Source organism: Psammomys obesus, unplaced genomic scaffold (genome assembly GCF_907164565.1).
Source record: "Psammomys obesus unplaced genomic scaffold, mPsaObe1.curated_primary_1811, whole genome shotgun sequence".
Lineage (NCBI taxonomy): Eukaryota > Metazoa > Chordata > Mammalia > Rodentia > Muridae > Psammomys > Psammomys obesus.
The window spans coordinates 14,573,747-14,595,303 of NW_026596117.1; the positions used below are offsets into that span (position 1 = coordinate 14,573,747).

Consider the following 21,557-nt stretch of genomic DNA (forward strand, 5'->3'; position numbering starts at 1 on the left):
TGAGATTGTGTACAGTGTATCCTGGAATGGAGTTCTCAAAGAACTCTTTCATCAAAAAGGCTGATGTGGTCCACTGGTTTCTAGGGATTCTGCCATTTGTAATACTTGAAAGTAAATGTGCCTCCTGGGCAGAGGTTGATTAAGCCAGGGAAAGAGATGCTCCACATTGGATGGTGGCCAGCAGGCCAATCAGAACCTCTTTTTAGAGAGGCAGGAATGCCAAATGGGATAGGTTAATTGCATCAGCTCACATTAAAGTATGATTTGGTTCTTTACAGAGCCAGACTTGGAAACATGGCCACTGTATGATGCTCTCCTATATTTGATGCCATTCATCTATAACCTATGCTTATCCATGTGGGCCCAACTCAAATGGTTAGTTAAAAATGGTTAGAGATACGGTACATATATTATACAGGAATATATATGTGTATATATAATCGTTTCTTAATTTACTCTATATTATCTCTCAGAAAGAGTGTTAAGGCAGAAAAAATATGAGCTAATTGCATTTTCTATTTTCAACTTGTTTGCTGTTAAAGAGGAAGAAAAAGAAAACCCAACGATTGCATATACAACTCCTTGCATAGAAGTCAGTTCTCTGACCTGTGACAGGAGTTGGGGGTTGGGGCAGTTAATGAGTGTACAAACTAAAAGTGCTGTAACCTTCTGAGATCAGGCATAGTTTATTCTGGGCTGAGCCATCTTAAAGTTAATTCTGTGCTATAGGATAAACAGACCATTCAATATACTTGCGGAGCTGAAAGAGACCAAGATTATGGTCCGATCGTTACCTTGGACCACACAGGTGAAGTGGGTTAGTGCCTTTAACAATCTCTTGCCTATACTGAAAGGTTATTTTTGAAGACAAGAGGACTGAATGTTCCTCGTTCCCACCGTTGTCATGGAAACCTTTCAGCTAGCTGAATAGGTTAGCAGGATTTTATGTTCCCCATTTTGACAAATACAAGAAGACATGATCCCAGCTTTGCATTACTAATCAGAAACTTCTGTTTTCCAGGTTTCTGGCTCTTGATTAGTCACATTTTCTTAATGTTTTGTTTTTGCCACTGCCCCCCCCCCCAAATCAACAGGCAGGTTGTCTTTCAGAAATCATTTCCACTTTAGAAGCAGAGCCAAAATCGTGACTGCGCTGACCCTGTTGTGTGGGGACTCAAACTGCTCGCAGCTCTGAAAGGCTCCCGTAGATTAATTTAGTCTCCCGCTGAAGCTCTTCTGATTTGTACTGATTTCCAGTGGTTTCCTGGAGGTAAACTCACTTGCTAATAGGCAGGAATTATTCCTCATTTTAGCAACAACAGACTGCCAACACCGATTTCTAAAGCATAGGTGAGATTCAGGCAAAAGGCGCCCAAGGTTGAAACCAAAACAGGCTCGGCACATGAGTAAATTCAGATCCAACAGATAGGACTTTCCCTCTTTTCTCGTCTCTAATCGCCTTCCACCCTTCTTCCTGAGCTAACAGAGCTTTCAGAATCTGAGGGCAAGCTGGACAGGCAACAACTGTGCTGTGGATGTAGGGCTGAGCGTTTTGGTTAGACTAGTTGAGGACGGACTTTATTGGAGCCTGGTTGTGTGTGGGAGAGGAAGAGACAAGGCTGTCATCTCAGGTTTGATGAGCAGTGTGTGGTGAAATGACCTTAGGAGAGCGTTGAAGAGAATGGGCTCTTCTGACTGTGTGAAATGGGGAAGTTGTCCCTAGTGAGGCTTCATCATAAAAGACGATCAGAAATATCACCTCCATTTTCTTGTGCTGAGGGGTAGAGTTAATTCCTGCACTTTGATCGTGTGTCTCTGTACATGAAATATGTACCCTAGGCATATTTGGCAGGACAAAGCCTCAGAGGAGATGGAATTAAGTGATGGAAAACGATAAGGAGACACAAGAGAGCCGAGGGAAGGAGGTGCGCCTGGCCACAGGCAGTATTATTTTCAGTTGTACTAATCACTGGACAGGACCAGCATGACCATTCCAGCACCAAACTCCACCAAACCGATCTCCATCTGTATGCAACTAATTGAAAGGGTTTTTGCAGAACACATTTGACTAAAAGTGGTTTCTGTTATCCAATTATGTACCAGTGAAATCTTGCTTTCTGTTAAGTGCTCCATTGTCTTTTCTGCACCAGTACAATCAAGCTTGCCTAAGTAACATTGTAAGAGAGAAGAGCATCCCACGAACCATTTTCCTAATGGGGCATAACGTGTTTGTAGTTCAGGGGTTTCAACTTTTCTATAGCAGTTATATGACACTGAGAATTAGTGCTTTGAAATGCACTAAGTTCTGGATACTTGCAAGGAGATAGTAACAACTTGGCTGGTAAAAATGGATGCAAAAAGAAACCAACTCCAGTGTCATTAAGCAGGTCTTGAATGATTTCAATGATTTAGGAAGCCATCAAAATAAATGGTAGCAAATGGCTTAACTCTAAAAGGATGGGCCAAACAAGATGGCAGGCATGAAGATGAAGCACCTTGGATCCTTTTAACTGTCTTGAAGATGTTTGTGTAATGGTGAGCAATAATTTACATAAAAATTATATCATTAAAAAAATTAACTAACCCACTGTGTGTTATAAAATTTACATGGTAGAAATTTTTTCTCCTTTTTCCATCTGATGATGATGACGATGATGAAAACAAATTTCAATTGTTAAATATTTTGTTTTACATTTAATCTTTCCATCTAGTGTAGTGTTCTTGTCTAGAATGCACATTCTGCTAAGGAACCTGAAGCAGGAGGACTGCTTCTAGTTCAAGGTAAACTTGCACTATATGATGAGTTACAAAACCACTTAGACTATTAGTGTGAGACCTTACTTATGGGCTACTTAACATGAGATAAAACAATGAGTGCGTACGTAATAATCTCTAGATTCAGAAATTTTAGTGAACACTGAAAAAAGTAGGACCCTTAGCTCTTTGGCACACACCAATTATATTTAAATTGGTTTTTATTTGATACAATACATGGACATTGTAAACACTTTTTTTTTTAAGTTGTAAGAAAATAAAATAGCCTCTGTCCTTCTTTCCAACTCTTGGTTTAGTGCTTCAGAAAAATAAATTGGATTCTCTCTGGACTTTGCTTCTGGGGCTTGTTTCCATTCTTCTAAACAGCATGCTTTTTTTTCAGTACAGCCCACAACTGGTCACATGACACCAGCTGAGGGCTTAGCCATGCAGAAGAGTATGGAGTCTACTCTACCATCCTATCTTGGGGCAGCCATACAGCATGCGCTACAGCAACTCTCTAAGACAATGTGCAAATGGCAGCAAGTGTTTTAATTGTCTTTCACATTTGATAGGTAGCTTATAACACAAAGAGTTATGGAATTTAGTCATTTGCCTTCTGAAATTGATGCTTGTTAAGCTGACAAGACAGGGACTTTCCACACTCCTGTTCTTTGGGTAGGATTTGTTTCCTCTTCAGAATCCCATTCTCTCTAGGAGGCTTCAATTTTGTTTTGCACTATGAAATGACATGTTAAGGTTTGTAATCTGGGAGACTCTAGGACTCTTTCAACCTGGAAACCAATTTTCTCTGATCTGTTAAAGTTATTTTTGGGATTCCCCACATTTTTTTTTTACACAGTGCCTCCTATAGTACAGGTTGGGCTCTAGTTCTTTATGTAGCCCAGGCTGTGCTTGGATTCCTGATTTTTCTTTCTTCTACTCCTGGGTAATACCCAAAACATCAAATTCTGCTTACAGTAGAGATTCTTGAATATGCAGGCGTGTTCAAGCACTATTCACAATAGACAGAGCATAGAAAAAATGAGCCCACTAACACCAGAATGAATAAGGTAAATAAATAAATAAAATAAATACGTACATGTGCATATGTGTGTAAATAATGGACTTTTACCTCATTGCTGCAAAAGCATGAAACTTCTGTTTATAGAAAAACAACAACAACAAAAAGATGTAGATAATCATGTTAAGAGAAACAGACTAGATTCACAAGAATTAACATTGCATCTTCCATGTGGGAATAAGGGAAAACACATGCAATTAAAATAAAAGGGGAAGCATGAGGAATACGCAAGGAAATGGATAAACGAGAGGAAGAAGGTAAGAAAGATCAATAAAGAGGAGTGATCAGAGCACATTTTATATGTATAGACATGTCATAATGAGACCACTTACTGTGTATGGTTAAAACACAGTAACAAAAATGTGCTTTGTCTATCACCAGAAGAGGGAGTAGTGGCCTTGGTCATTTGGGAAGCTGAATATTGCTATGGAAGCTCAAGTGTAGAGCTTGCTTTGGAAGCTCTCAAGTATAGAGCTTCCATCAGTAGCTTGGTACCTAACACTGAGAAAAGCAGATAGCTTTCTTTGTTAACCTTCCCCACTCCTTTTAATAAACTGGTACAAATAGTCCTGGGAGATATTGAACAGGCTGGATAACATAGTAAAAAAATAATCTTATGTGGTTAAGAGGACTGAATCACAAGTGATGGAAATCTAGAATATGCAGTTGTGACACTATACATTGAACATCAGCTACATTTAACCTATGACCCTGACATATGGACATTACAGTGGGAGAAACTGGTTCTAGTGTCAGAGGCCAGGGTTAGCTTTGCTTATTGTTATTACTGTTTTTATTCTCCTCTCTTCATTTTCCAAGTTCATGGATGTAAATCAGGTGGACCATCGTGTAGTAGTGGTAAAAAGATACCACTTTTCTCTGGGCTGGGGAAACCTGTTTGTGTGAAGGGCAGGCAGGCTTGTCTGTAAGTGAAAATAACAGAGACATTCTGGGATTGTTAAATGTGGCTGTCTGGAAGATAGATGTCTATTTATACGTGATCAGTTCTGTTGCGGGGACAAGAATTGATCACACTCATGGCAGCAATGAAATTCTCCTTCAAGGCTGCAGCCTACCTAAAACAACCACATGGATGTGACTGGCATTGACTCGCTTGTTTAAGCTCCAGCACAGCAGCAGGCAGAACACTGAATAAGGGGTATGGGAATTGAGAGACTTTATTAATAGCTTTTGTGTAACTTGTTAGAATAGAAATTTACTAGAGTGAAAATAACCCTGGGCTTGGAGGCAAGAGATCAGATGGAGATTTTTACAATGCACCGGAGTCTCATTCATTTCCAGGGTAACAAGACACTTTCCAGGAAAAGAAATTGAATTGCTTTTGGTCACACGTGTCTTGGATTTAATTATCACGGTACTTGTGTGGAAACTTCACATCATTTTGTACACACAGCTCGGTAGCATCAGATATTGACCAGTAACTGAATCTTAAATTTTAAAACTTCATTTGCATTGCATAGTTTTTTTTATCTACAAAAAGCTACATTTGCAATAACCATTAACTTATTATTATTGTTATTTTTGAAAGTCTCTATTTTCTCCGTGTTAGCCATGTGTCCATATTTGCTCTCATTGTATGACAATTTTATAGTAAGAGATCTATGGTTATTTGGATAAAAACAGGTTGAGGAAATAATACATTTAAATTTAAAATGCTGCAGAACATACAGTAGCAGAATACAAAGGATGACTAAATTTAGAAATCTGACACACAGCATGAGAAACCCAATAAAAGCACAAAGTACATGAGCAACTGTTAGGTTTTTTTTTTATTTCTCTCTTGAAATGAAAAGCTAAATTAACTGGGAAATTATGTGAGATGATGCATATGCTACTTGGCATATTATTTAGGATTCCTAATGATGTGATAAAACATCATGACCAAAAGCATGTTGGGAGTAAAGGGATCTATTTTGTGTACACTTCTACATCACAGTCCATAATCAAAGTAAGTCAGGATGGGAACTCAAGGCAGGAACCTGGAGGTGGTAGCTGAAGCAGAGCCGTGGAGAATGTTGATTGCTGGCTTGCTTCCGTGGGTTTCTCTCCTTGCTTTCTTACAGCACCCAGGACCATCAACCCAGGAGTGGCTCTGCGCACAGTGAGCTTGGCCTCTCTTACATAGATCATCAATCAAGAAAATACCTGGCAGACTTGCCTGCAGTCCAGTCTTATGGAGGTGTTTTCTCAACTGAGATACTTTCCTATAAAATGATTAGTTGGTGTCAACTTGACAAAAAAAAAAGAAAGAAAAAACTAGCTGGGATAGTTGGCTTCCTCAACATAGTAAACACTTTTATATATACAAATAATATTATGTAGAATTACCTAAATCTATGCAATAAAAATGATTTTTCAACAATGTATATTAGTAAAAATATAAACTAATTTCTTTTTTATTTTATTTATTTTTTCTTTTTAAAAAATTTTTTAGGTTATATCCATACATGGTTCTTGGTTGGAGAAACTGTCTTATAGAAGACCCCTGTGCCCAGATATATTTGGTCCTTGTGGAACTCCTATCCTCTCCAGGTCATACTAACTCCCCCTTCTTTCATATGATTCCCTGCACTCTGCCCAAAGTTTAGTTATGATTCTCAGCATCTACTTTGATAAACTGCTAGGTAGAGTCTTTCAGAGGCCCTCTGTAGTAGGCTCCTGTCCTGTTTCTTGTTTTCTCCCTCTTCCAATGTCCATCCCATTTGTCTTTCTAAGTGAGAATTGATCATCTTACCCTGGGTCCTCTTTCTTGTTTATCTTCTTTAGGCTTACAGATTTTAGTATGTTTATCCTATCTTATAAGTCTAGTACCCACTTGTAAGTGAGTATATACCATGGGTGTCTTTCTGCTTCTGGGATACCTCACCCAGGATGATCTTTTCTAGATCCCACCATCTGCCTGCAAATTTCAAACCAAGAACCATGTATGGATATAACCTAGAACCCCTGCTCGGATGTAGCCCGTGGTAGCCTCAGTATCCAAGTGGGTACCCTAGTAAAGGGAACAGGAACTATTTCTGACATGAACTCAATAGCTGGCCTTTGACCTCTCCTACCAAGGGAGGAGCAGCCTTGCCAGGCCACAGAGGAAGACAAAGAAGCTAGTCCTGAAGATACCTGATAAGCTAAGGTCAGATGGAAGAGGAGGAGGAGCTCCCCTATCAGTGGACTTGGAAAGGGGCAGGGAGGAGATGAGGGAAGGAGGGTGGGATTGGGAGGGAATGAAGGAGGGGGCTACAGCTGGGATACAAAGTTAATAAACTGTAACTAATATTAAAAATAAAATTTTAATTAAAAATTTTTATTATTTACAGTTTATTCACTTTGTATCCCAGCTGTAGTCCCCTCTCTCATTCCCTCCCAATCCCACCCTTCCTCCCTCTTCTTCTCCTATGTCCCTCCCCAGTCCAATGATAGGGGAGGACTTCCTCTTTCATCTGATCCTAGTCTATCAGGTCTCATCAGGACTGGCTGCATTGTCTTCCCCTGTGGACTGGTAAGGCTGCTCCCCCCTCAGGTAGAAGTAATTAAAGAGCCAGCGCATGAGTTCATGTCAGAGGCAGTCCCTGTTCCTATTACTAGGGCACTCTCTTGGACACTGAGCTTCCATGGGCTACATCTGTGCAGGGGTTCTAGGTTATCTCCATGCTTGGTCCTTGTTTGGAGTATCAGTCTCACAAAATACCTCTGTGCCCAGATTTTTTGGTTCTGTTGCTCTCCTTGTGTAGATCCTGTCACCTCCAAGTCTTCCTAAGTCCACCTTCTTTCACAGGATTCCCTGCACTCTGCCCAAAGAGTCTCAGCAAATACCTTGACACCCTGCTGGGTAGAGTCTTTCAGAGGCCCTCAGTGGTAGGCTCCTGTCCTGTTCCCTGTTTTTTCCCTCTTCTGATGCAGATGAGTGTTTTACCTGCATGAATGTAAGTTTATTGCATGTGTGCCTAATGCCCAAGGTAGCAGAAACAGGAAACTAGATCCCTTGAAACTGGAGTTATGGATGGTAGTAAGCTGCCATGTGAGTTCTGAGAAATAAACCAATGTTCTGAAATCATTTTAAATGCGTTCTACCATTGATCCAATTCTTCAATTCTGAACTTAATTTGTCAACGCAAAGATCTGTGGCTTCTCATATCTTATAGAAAACTTCTAGCAGTACATGAAACTGGCATCTCATCTGATATACCATTCTCTGAACTCAGATTCAAACTTTTATTTACCTACATACAATTGACTTGGCTGTATTTAGAAACATATATGCATATACATATATGCATTTAATAGCAATTAGAAGAAAAAAGTGGCCATAAATTTGAAGGCAAGCAGAAAGAAGTATATGGAAGGGCTTAGAGGAGGAAAGGGAAAGGATAAATGTTGTAATCACATTATAATCTCAGAGATATAGTCATGTTTAAAAAAGAAAAAATATAATTAGTTCTGGAAAGTTGAACATCCATCTGTTTCCTGATGACTTCATGTATGTTAACTTTAGATACATGTAACTCTATAGTTAGGGATATGGTAGCATATACACTAGGAAAACGAGTTCTACTTGAAGAAGGTAGAAATACAAGACAAAATAGAAAGGCAGCACTCCAGAGAGATTCTTCTTCACCTCACTCCATTCCATCCATTCAAATATGAATATACATCGTGTTCCAGGTGGTAAGTTTCAACAGCCTCTTCAGAAACATCACAAAAGCATTACTGCATTCACTCTCATTTTTTCACCTGGAATTTTAATTGGTCATCTTGTTGATGGAAGGGGCTGGCATTAGAGTGAGATGTGAGGCTGAGAAAACTAAAGGTTGTCTCTTACAATCTCTGTAATGACCAAGCCATAGAACCCATCAGCTTTTGAACAAACTACTGGTGTCATTTAAAAGGTGTTGAGAACTGGGTAGACAGGGTAATTTTCAGAAAATCTTCATTTTGTTGAAAGGCATGCTGGTATTTAACAATGAACTGAGATGGGTATGGAAAAAAACAAATAAGGTCTTCACTCTTTCCTTTTTCTTCTTCTTCTTCTTCTGACAGGTCCTCCCACTGATCAAAACCAAATGGAGGAAATCTACATATGTTCTCTGCCTGGGGCAGAAATCAAATGGGAGAAAATGCAGAACAAATTTGGAGAAAAAAAAAAAAGGAGTTTGTCTGAAACAATCATGATGTACTATGTAAGTCATGTTTTTTTTTTTCCAGTACGACAGAGATCACACAACATTTGCTTTGCAGAGATTGATGTCACTGAACTTAAATACTTGATGAAGGATATGTAAAATAATTCCTGTTGTAAAACAAGTACTGACTATACAGTAGCTATTGGTATCTCTCTCTTTTCCTTTTTTTCTCTTCCATACACACATGTACACACACACACACACACACACACACACACACACACACACACACACAAATACACACAGAGGACTTACATACAAATAGGTAAACACATGGGATGAGTCTAAATCATTTTAGCAGCTATTTAGAGCTGTTAAAGTTTAGCTTGTTCATTAACAGACTGATTGTACTTGAACAGCGTGTTCAAACACGGTCTCTCCTACCCTTCCACACACGATTTTGCCATCTCTGTTTTAGTTTTGCACTTACTTATCTCAGACCTGCATCATCTTCCCTGACTTACCATGCCAGACTTCTTGACTACATAAGCAAGTGTCAGATTTCTCACTTCTTAGCTCATTACCATTTTGTACATCTTTTCAGACTGGGCCTCAGAATAAATTTTGTCCTATCAGAGGGATATATTTTTCAGTAGAAGTCTATGTTTTTCCAGGATCATGTACCTTCTTCCTTCGCTGGTCTGGTTCTTTCTATATATTTGCTTCAAAAAACCAAGTTGCTTGACATATCACTCATTTCCAAAGGATTCTCAGAATGTATTCCCAGGGCAACTACAACAAAGTTAGCGATAGCCATTAGAGAAAAAGAAATCTTCAGATTATACTTCAGTTTATTTTAACTTTGAGGTTGTGGCCTAGCATTCTTTTTTGACTAGCAATTCTGATAAGTCTTATACACACCTAAGTTCTGGACCTAGCATTGTATCTCAAAAGGTCATGGCGGTCCTTCCTTCTGAGATGTCCATTCTACTTCCAGATCTACCTCAGTCATCACAGACTCCAGGATTGGTTTCCTCATTCATTCTTCTTTCAGGAAGAGGGTAACAAATGCTTGCTGATTTCTAAGTGTTATGACAAAGTAATTTTACTTTACCTGAGCTCAGATCTTTTCATAATATTTGGGGATGCAGCATTGTAGGAATGTTTGTTCAGAGGGCTAATGCATTTACTAGGAAAGGAAACTCGCATAATCAGACAACTCATGAAAACATGTTCATATCAGCTGATGATTCAAACTCCATCTAATTGGTTTCACTTTATCAATGAAGAAGCTAAGGCCCAGAGAGTTACATGTTTTGCTAAGGATCGTCAGTGTAGCTTGAGGCAGTCTCAGAACTAGAACTGAGGTTTGTCTCACCTCACAGATCAGATTTTAAAACATTACATTATCTCTAAAATACAAAGAAATCATTTTTCTCTGTGTTCCTACATGGCTCCCTTTTTACTGCAAGCAAAGGAGAATGAAAGGAAAATATTATTTACTTCTAGGTGACAAAGTCTACTTCAAATTCATCACTGTGAAAATTAACAAAAACTGTGATTTGGTCCAGCTTTACTTTTCTTCCAATGTCACCATAAACTAGTTAATTCAAAATGACTAGCTATAGAGTTTGCTACAAATAGTAATGTTATTTGTAATGCATTTTCATATATATTGACAAAATTTCAAGGTTATATAGTGGCATACATACTCTGAGGTGCTTGTACTTTCATATGTCTTTGTGAAGGGAAAGAAGCTCAATGGTGTTGCCAATGGATAAGAAGTGGTGCAAAGATTATAGTGCAGTTTGAAGGAGCGGGGAGATCATCTATACACTGCAGCAAGAAGAAAATATGAAGTACTAAGGCTTCACAGCCATACAACAGAAATGATGACTGTGGTGAGGAGAACGGGGCCAGGAATTTTTGGAAAGCCTCTGTTTTGCTTCTCAAGAAAAGTCAAGGAGATTTTTCTCTGACAGAATATTCTTGTGTGCAGCGTGGTGAGACTCAAGGTTCTTGATTGCTGACAATCAAGACACAATTAGAAGAGAACTTGATGTATCCTCTCTACAAACTAATAGCTTAAACTAACAATGATTCCATTCTTTTTAAAACAAGGTGCCTCTGCTATCAGTAGGATACCCTGTATTTTTGTTTTTAAGTAATGTTAGCTCATTTGCTATTCCAATCTCAATAAAGTAAAACATGCTATTCATTTTGTGCAATCACATTAACGATAAGTGCCAGCATATTCAAGAAAGTATACAATTACCAGTCCATTAGCCATTTTACTAAAGAAATTTCATTATGGCATTTCTTTGAAAAAACATGACCATTATGGCCTTTTACTTATGTACTGGAAGATTGTGTCCTAAAAATTAAGCGCCGCGGTTCTCCCTATTGGCTTTTCTGCATGTGCTTCACGGAGACTACCTTAATGATTCATTTTAAAATTTTGATTAAATTGTCTTAATTTAATTCATAGACAAAAATCCCAGAGTACTGGGGCCAATCAAGTAAGAATTTTATCGTCATAAAGAAGAGTAATGGTTGAGATATTATATGACATTTTCCTTAAAGCATTTGAATAAGCTAGCTTACTGGAAAAGTGTGGTATGTAAATAAGCCTAAAGAAAGAGAATTGGAGGGTGAGAGAGGTCATCACAATGAAGGCATAACAACAAAGGAAAGGATGAAAAGTTTAATCATCATAGTTACCCTTTAGAAGATTTAATACAAAGAGAAGGTCATACTTTTAGTTACTTTAGAAATATTTCTTTGTATTTTAAATTTATTTTATTTTTATGTGTAGGAATATGTTGTCTGCATGTATGTCTGTGCAGGACATGCATACATGGGACCCATGAAGGTCAGAAGAGGGCAACAGGTCCCTAGAATTAGGAATATAAGGGTTGTGACTGGGAATTGAAACTGGGTTCTTCAGAAGGTAGCCAGGGTCCCAAACCATAAGCCATCCATCTAGTACCCTAAAGTTACTTTCTAGGTTGCCATTCCAAGGTTTTTCTGTTTGTAATCAATGATTTTTTTTATAAACTTATAACTCAATTTCTTTCTGTTTTACCTGGATTCACATAGTGTCTCTATTGATATAAACAGCTCCTAATCTTTGCTTCCTCATTCAATTCCTCATGTCTACTTCAATAAAAATTACCCAGCCCTGGTCCAGTATCTTTTTTTCTTTCTGTTTCTGTGTATTCCTGGCTGTCATGAAATTTACTCTGTAGACCAGGCTGGCCTCAAACTTAGAGCTTTAGCTTCTTCTGCTTCCTGAGTGGTGGGATTAAAGGCACGTGCCATCATGCTCGGATTTCTTCTTCCCCAGTATATCATGACATCATCATCATTATTTTACATTCAAGATCTCATGAATGTGAGCCACATAGCCTTATTTCTGATCACCACCAAATTCCAAAAGGTAAGATGTTGGACTAGGGACCCACCTCTTTGTGGATGACTTTGTTGATGTGTAAAATGGAGATAATGAATGTTTTTCTACTTCTTACGGAAGATTATCTGGTTATTACACCTGTATATGAAGCACAGAGCATAGCTTCCAGAACATGCTAAAGGCAGTAAGAAAGTAAGAAAGATTTCAAGAATCTTTTCTCCCATTTGCTAAAAGTAATAAGAAGATATGACAAAGAATTTTTAAAAGAAAGCACTGTGCACACTTGCAGCCATGCCAAATACTGACTCAGATGTTCTTCCTGAATGCTTGTATCAGCCTTTATCTTTTTTTTTTTTTTTTGATCAAAAATGACCAAGTAGAGGAGACAGTTCTCATTTTCTTAAGTACAGGCATGAAGTGGCAAATGTTGAGCAGAAGATGGTCTAAGTATCGGAGAATAATTTGGTCTTGACTTGGGTAGATAACCTGCTCTCCTATGGCATACTGGAGATTCTTGTTAAGTTTACAGGCTCATGCTGCTGACTGTGGCCATTGTGAGCTATTTTGGCAAGCAGAGCACACACAACTCCATACAGTTTTCTAAAGATTCTCTTCTACGATTTTTTGCCTCATAGCCAGTGTCTCTAAAATGTTTACCAAGGTACAAGAAAAGACAGCCGTTTCATTAATGACTATATTCCATGAGATTTATAAGCATCTCCTTTTCTTTTCCCAAATGACTGTAAATTTAGAATTCATAAAGCAAAAGTGATGGGCTATCTGCAAAGACTCATTACCACATGTTACATTTTATATTTATATTAGGACGTTACACATGTCAACATTTTAACTTACTGGGTGAAGGAAAGTTTTCTGAATGCATCTATCTGGAAAACTTCTCTTAGAGAATATTAGCTTGACAGTTCTTTTTTTTAATTTTTTTTTATTTTATTTTTTAAATACTAGTTACCATTTATTAACCTCTTATCCTAGCTATATCCAGCTCCCTCATTCCCTCCCAATCCCACCCTCCCTCCCTCATCTCCTCCCCGCCCTTTTCCAAGTCCACAGATAGGGGAGGTTTCCTCCCCTTCCATCTGACCCTAGCTTATCAGGTATCTTTAGGACTGGCCGCAATGTCCACCTCTGTGGCCTAGTAACCCTGCTCCTTCCTCGAAGGGGGAGGAGGGAGGTCAAAGAGCCAGCCATTGAGTTCATGTCAGAAATAGTCGCTCTTCCCCTTACTCGGTTACCCACTTGGATACTGAGCTACCATGGACTACATCCGAGCAGGGGTTCTAGGTTATATCCATGCATGGTGCTTGGTTGGAGATAAAGTTTCATAAAAGACCCCTGTACCCAGATATATTAGGTTCTTGTAGAGCTCCTGTCCTCTCCAGGTCATATCAACTCCCCCTTCTTTCCTATGATTACCTGCACTCTGCTGAAGGGTTGGTTATGAGTCTCAGCATCTACTTTGATACACTGCTAGGTAGACTCTTTCAGAGGCCTTCTGTGGTAGGCTCCTGTTCTGTTTCTTGTTTTCTCCTACTTCCAATATCATTCCCATTTGTCTTTCTAAGTGAGAATTGATCATCTTACCCTGGGTCCTCTTTCTTGTTTATCTTCTTTAGGCATACAGATTTTAGTATGTTTATGCTATCTTATAGGTCTAGTACCCACTTTTAAGTGAGTATGTACCATGTGTGTCTTTCTGCTCCTGTGATATCTCACTCAGGATGATCTTTTCTAGATCCCACTATTTGCCTGCAAATTTCATGATTTCCTTGTTTTTAATTGCTGAGTAGTAGTCCATTGTGTAAATGTTCCACAGTTTCTGTATCCATTCCTCCATTGATGGACATCTGGGTTGTTTCCAGCTTCTAGCTACTACAAATAAAGCTGCTACAAACATGGTTGAGCAAATGTCCTTGTTGTGTACTTGAGCATGTTTTGGATATATGCCTAGGAGTGGTATAGCTGGATCTTGAAGAAGCACTATTCCTAGTTGTCTGAGAAAGCTCCAGTTTGATTTCCAAAGTGGTTGTACAAGTTTACATTCCCACCAGCAATGGAGGAGGGTTCCCCTTTCTCCACAATGTCTCCACCATGTGTTGTCACTTAAGATTTGATCTTAGCCATTCTGATGGGTGTAAGGTGAAATCTCAGGGTCATTTTGATTGGCATCTCTCTGAGCACTGCTTTCATTGTGTCCCATAAATTTGGGTATGTTGTGCCTTCATTTTCATTGAATTCTGGGAAGTCTTTAATTTCTTTCTTTATTTCTTCCTTAACTCAGCTGTCGTTGAGAAGCAAGTTGTTCAGTTTCTATATGCATATAGGCTTTTGCTATTTCCATTGTTGTTGAAGTCCAGCTTTAGTCCATGGTGGTCAGATCTGTAGAGGCTTGCTTTGTAACCAACTATATGATCTATTTTAGAGAAGGTTCCATGAGATCCTGAAAAGAACATATACTCTTTTGATTTGGGGTGAAAATTTCTGTAGACATCTATTAGGTCCATTTGAGTTAGGGCCTCTGTAAGTGCCTATATTTCCCTATTTGACTTCTGTCTAGATGATCTGTCCCTGGGTGATAGTGGGGTGTTGAAGTCTCCCACTATTAATGTGTTGGGATTGATGTGTGATTTAAGCTTTAATAATGTTTCCTTTACGAATGTAGGCACTCTTGTATTTGGGGCATAGATGTTCAGAATTGTGATATCCTTTTGGTGGATTTTTCCTTTGATGAGAATGTAGTGTGCCTCCTCATCTTTTATGATTAATTTTGGTTGAAAGTCTATTTTATTAGATATTAGAATAGCTACTCCAGCTTGTTTTCTGGGTCCATTTGCTTGAGAACCATTTTTTCCAGCCCTTTACTCTCAGGTAGTGTTTATCTTTGTGTGTTTCTTGGATGCAGCAGAATGTTGGATCCTGTTTCCATTCTATTAGTTTGTGTCTTTTTATTGGAGAGTTGAGTCCATCGATATTGATAGATAATAGTGACCAATGAATGTTAGTTCTTTTTATTGTGGAGTTGCTGGTCTTACTGTGACTCGTTGCTTGTTTTTTTTTTTTAAATTTTTGTTGGGAAATTATCTGTATCCTATGTTTTCTTGGGTATAGTTATTTTCGTTGGATTGGAGTTTTTCTTCTAGTATCTTCTGTAGGGCTGGTTTGCTGTGTAGATATTGCTTAAATTTAGTTTTATCATGGAATATTTTGTTTTCTCCATCTATGTTGATTGAAAGCTTTGCTGGGTATAGTAGTCTGGGTTCTCATCTGTGGTCTCTTAAACTCTGCATGACATCTACCCTGGCCCTTCTGGCTTTTACAGTTTCTGATGAGAATTCTGGTGTGATTCTGATAGGTCTACCTTTACATGTTACTTGGCCTTTTCCCCTTGCTGCTTTTAATATCTTTTTTTTGTTCTGTAGATTTAGTGTTTTGACTATGATGTGATGTGAGGAGTTTCTTTTCTGGTCTAGTCTATTTGGTGTTCTGTAGGACTCTTGTATATTTATGAACATCTCTTTCTTTAGGTTGGGAAAGGGTTTTATTTTTATGATTTTCTTGAAAATATTTTCTGGACCATGGAGACTGAGATCTTCTTTTTCATCTATTCCTATTGTTCTTAGATTTCTCTTTTTCATGGATTTCTTGGATGTTTTGTGTTTGGGACTTTTCGGATTTTACTTTTTCTTTGAGAGAAGTGTCAATTTTTGTGAGTGTATCTTTAGCACCAGAGGTTCTCTCTTCCATCTCTTGTATTCTATGGGTGATGCTTACCTTTGTGGTTCCTGATCTTTTCTCTAAGTTCTCCAGCACCAGGGTTTTCTCAGTTTGTGTTTTCTTTATTGATTCTAAGTCTTATTTTATGCATTGCACCATTTCCTTCATCTGTTTGAATGTGGCTTCTTGTCTCTGTATGATGGCCTCTATTTTTTTTTTTTGTTTGTTTGTTTGTTTCCTCTCTATATGCCACTAATTGTGTCTCTATTTGTTTGGCTACATTTGCTTGTGTTTCTTTGAGAGCTTTCTTCATTTCCTCTTTCTTTGCCTCCACTTGGGTGGCCAATTCTTTGAGAGAATTGTTTTCTGTTTAACTGTCTGTATTTGTATGGCTATTTCTCTGAGATATTTGTTTGTTTCTCTTTATGTGCCTCTAATAATTGGATAAGCATAGCTTTAAAGTCATTTTCCTGTGTTTCCAATGAATTGGAGTATCCATTAATTTTGGGGTTGCTGGCGAAGCCATGATGTCCTGATTTTTGCTGGATGTGTTATTTTGCAGACCTCTGGCCATTTGCTTATGTGTAAACTTCACTGTTTGTTCCTGAATTCTGCAGTTCAGACTGGTACCGTCTTTCTCTGGTATCTGGAGAATTCTTCAGGAAGATGAAAGAGGTCCAGTTGTTTCAGCGTGTGCATTAGTGTTTCAGCTATACCTGTGGGAGGAAAGTCCGCGGGCACAGAAGGGCAAGTGCTGCAAGCATGTGTGTGGAAGTGTGTCTTGAGGGACAGGGTGCTAGAGAATGTAGAACCCTTGAGTATGTGGGAAGGGTGCTGCCTTGCAGGCATAGACGGGGTTGCATGAGCTGAATGTGTAGCAGGTGCTGGTGGCAATCATGGGTGCAATTTTCTTATGCAAATTCCCTGAATACCTCAGTGGCTTATGGGCTACTGGTATTTGGTTCTGTCTGAGTTCCAGGTTTTTTTGCCTGAACTTCTCTGGTGGACCTACAGAGCCAGGGGCTTCAATGTCCCAAGAGTCCCTCAGTTTCCCACAGTGGATGTGTGGGTGGGAGGTATCTGATGTCTGGCTGCTAGCTTAGGAGCCTGGATCTGGAGCTCTGCAGGCACTTGAGGGTGCACTCACTCTCAAGCAGGTCACATCGGCAAGGACCTGGGTACCCCAGCTCTCTACTCTCAGGTTTGGACCTGCTGAGTCATATGCAGGAAGACTGATGAGCTCAGCCAGCTCAGTGGTGCTGTATCCACAGAACTAGGGAGTCCAGCTGCAGCTGCAGACTGGGAGGCTGGTCCAGATGCCTTCTGGGAAGTCCTGGGGAGTCACAACAGTGGTTCACAGACCAGGTGCCTATTGTACCTGGATTGTTTGGCGGTTCTGCTGGACTTTGGTGGCTGTACAGCCGGCTATCTGCCATTGAGGTGTTGGGCAGGCCTTATAGTCACTGGCTGCAAAGTCCTGCGGAGTCAATAGGGCCCCTCACAGATGTGGGACCAGGGAGGATGGTACCGATCTGGGACTAAGAAGGCTGGTACAGCTGGCAGCTGCAGCTGAGGAGCTAGGAGCCCAGCCTCTGCTCTCTCAGTCCCCAGGCAGTGAGTTCTGTGCTGAGAACCTCTGTGAGCTAGCTCTGCCTAAAAGGAGGAGGGAGGCCTGAAAAAGGGGAGTGCAGGGAGATCAAAAGATTGTTCCTCTCCATCCCCAAAGAAGTCTGCTGGTGATCTGAGTTTAAAGGTCTCAACTCATGTGATGTTCCCTTTTGTTCAGAAAGCCTCACTGTTGATTTTCTGGCTTTAGCTGTCCCTCCACTCACCAATTCCGGAGTTTCGGATCCTCTGCCTCTCATATACTGTGAGCACTGGTTGCAGCCATCTTGGATCTCTCAGATTTACAATTCTTAAGAAAGTCATGAGAAACTTCTGCAAATATGAATGTGTGCCTTCATAATTCAGATACAGTTCAGGAATTCCTAACTATTGCTGAGCTTTCCCCAGTTGCAAAAGACCTGGGCTTTGCAAAGAAAAGAATAGAATTCCAAAGCAGAAAAGAAGACGAGACAGCATTTGTTTGTATTCTAGGAAGGACACAGAGCACAGGCTACAGATGAATTTTCTCCTAGAAGAGAAGGAAGACTAGAGTCAAAGTGGGACCATAGCAGGTATTCCAGCCCGCCAGCCTTGTAGAAAAGATGGCACCTTCTATTCCCACTACTCTGTAGTGTGGGGAAGACCACAGGGGCCAGACAGTCTCACTGGCCAGCACCAACACCCAATGATGACTTCAGTCAGCCAACACGCTAGAATATGGTGGCATGAAGGAAAGTACCCAAATACAATCTCCTATCCTACAGTACTCAGAAGCTTTAATTCTAAAATAAAAAGTATTTAAAACTTTTATTTTCAGCATGAAGTTTTAGTATTGCTATCTATCATGTGAAATCACGTACATAGATTTTTCTTTTCTTCTTGAAAAATAACCTATAATAGTATTTATGATACTGGAGAGCTAAGCCACAGGAAAGGAAAAAAAAACATTTTTTGAACTGTGAAATTCTGAAGCTGATGTGCAAGGGAAAAGAGGAATGCTGATTCATTATCAAAATAAAGGCTAACTCCTCTAGATGTGGTTTTTCCGTGACTCTTCCTAGTCTTACAGGTCATTTTAACAAATATGTGAAATTTGCAGTTCTGTTGGGTAGAGGTTGCAAGCTGTGAAGGGAGAAACAGGCAGGGGCATGAGGAAGAAGTGGAAGGAGAGACAAAAAAAGAGATAACAGGTAAAGGCAGCTAAGATTCTTAGATGACACTAGGACTAGGTTTCTTTTTTTTTTTTTCAGATTGCAGGGAATTTTATTTTATTTTATTTTATTTTTTTATTTTTTTTATTTTTCTTTTTAGTTACATTTTGTTAACTTGCTATAGTTGTGTGAGCCTGTACTAATTCCATATTTTATCTTAGGTTGTCTGTATTGTTATACAGAGAATGAGACACTTAACATTCTCATTCCCATCATTTCTAATTCTTACACACTCTGAGGCTATGAACGAAAAATACTTGTTTTTCCTAGATCTTGGTATATTTAGGTTCAGCCCCTCACACTGTGTCATGAACAGAACCTCAGGAAATGAAGCAAAGAAGGTGCTTGGTCATCATTGGCTCCTTCTTCTTGTCTCTCAGTAGGAATCTTGAGAATGCCTATTGCAGCATATATAGGTTGCTATAGGCATCTGGAGAACATTTTGTAAAGCTTTAGTCAGTGTAACACACATGCCACTCATGGAAAACTCTATTTTCCATTTACTGAGGATGTGCAAACAGATGCTTGTTTGGAGACACAGCTCTTATTTCTCGTAGGCCTGTCCTCATTATCACCTTGGCAAAAGTAGGGTCATGGATCAGTGCTTGTAATCTGTCAAGATTTTGACATGTTAGTCCATTTTCCTAAATTCTCATCTTTTCTTCCTTTGCTTCTTCTTGCACGGAGGAGAGTAGCTCAGAAAAAGGCAAAACAACAGCATGAACAACAAAACAGAGTCTGAAAACGGTACCCGAGTAGTTAGATGCTTGCAAAGTGGGACTAATCATTACGAATAATAAATAATCACAAACATACTTTTCAGGCTGAGTGACAGGGTCGATGACAAGAATTCTAACAAGGCTAAGGACTGAGCAAATCGCCTCTTGATTTCTCCACTGAGAATAATTTCATGCAAATCCAAGGAGGCTGAGCTGCTGCTGCTAATCCACCGTGTGTGGTGACTAATTTTATTAAGTGAAATACAAGAAAGAGAGAGATCTTTGCAGTAGAAGTGTGCACAGATGATTGCCTTGGCCTAAACACCGTGCCCCGTGGCTGTGCACTGTGAGTCAGGTTGATTAGCTTGTCCTGCAGGCAGCTCCAGAGCACAGAGGCAGGACCAGTGCCAACCTGCCCGGGGAAGACTTGCCTCCACTCCGCACCACTGAGAAAGTGGAAAACAACCACTTCTCTTGACTTTGAGGTAACCTTGCCACTGAGGAGATGTGTGGATGGTATTTAAGGAACTCTACTGTCCTTTAGCAGAAGCCCACAAATACTGAAAATGTGAAAGTTACAATTTTAGATAAATCAGTGCACTTACTCCTGAGTGCTAAGAGGTAGAAACTCAAACTTTCCGAGGGGGGGGGGGTTGTAAAGAGAGAGAGAGAGGTATCACAGGACAGATGGGACCTGGAAGTAACTGGACAGGCCTCTTGTTTATGCATATAAATTTCCATTCTAAAACATCCTAATAAATCTAATTAAATACACACCTCATCTGAGCCATTTTTGCCAAGTGCCTATCTTAAACACATGGACAAGAGATGTGAGTATGAAAACGTACCAGAAGACATTCACAGGCAAATGTATTTATAATTATCCAAATGTGGTAGTAACCCAAACATTCACTAATAAGAAAATGGATGGTTAAAATGTGTTATAAATATAAATAGCATGTTTCAAATGAGTACTAATACACCAAATACATGTCTGTCAGCAATATAAATGCCCTTACCAAAAACAAACTGATTTAGAAGAAAACAGAGAAGTTAGACTGTAAAATACCATCTACATTAAGTTCAAGCACAAAGAAACTATGTAGTGTCGGAAGTCAGAACACCGGTTATTTCTTGAGATGAGATGCTTTCTGAGAAGGCTTCAGTGAACCCTCAAGGATGCTGAAACTACTCAAAATCTCTACTTGGGATGCTGTTACATGCATATACACATTTGAGTACCTGCACCAAACTGAAATCTACTGTTGAGTATGGTGTGTATATTCAATTAACTGTGTGTGTGTGTGTGTGTGTGTGTGTGTGTGTGTGTGTATGTGTGTGTGGCATACCTTAATTAAAAGCTAAACATTTCTGAGACTGAAAGAAACAATTCAAAATGAAACAGTAGCTGTATGAGATAAATAAAATAGGTAAAAGTCACAAATTGGATGAATAATGGTGGAAATATATCCTTAACCGATGTTTCAAAAAAGCTGAAGTTGGGTCATATTTCTTCTTTTTGGGAAAGAATCAAAAGAGCAAAAAGAGTAACTACTCAGCTCTGTTCATAGAACGTGAAGTTAGTAAATCTTTCTCAAGACTGTCAGATCTTACATACTTGTATCAGTCAGTTTTGTGTCACTATAGCACTACCCGAGGTAGCAAAAGCACTGTAAAAAGAAATGCTCTATTTGCCTCACGATTTCACAGTTTCAGTGTCCAAGATCAGACAGCTCTATTAGTTTAGCCTCTGATGAGAGCAATGGAGGACACATCACAGTTGGAGAACGTATATTTGGAAGATACACATTGCTAAACAAGAGCCAAAGAGGAGAGCAAGAGATATGAGAAGAGAACACACACACACACACACACACACACACACACACACACACACACACA

The 21,557-nt window shown here is 39.4% G+C and overlaps 1 protein-coding gene across 1 annotated transcript in view; it reads right to left on the minus strand.

Annotated features, from left to right (window-relative positions):
* The window catches only part of Gabrb1 (gamma-aminobutyric acid type A receptor subunit beta1), a 450,390-nt gene that overhangs the window by 165,518 nt on the left and 263,315 nt on the right, over positions 1 to 21,557 (minus strand). The window lies entirely within an intron of this gene.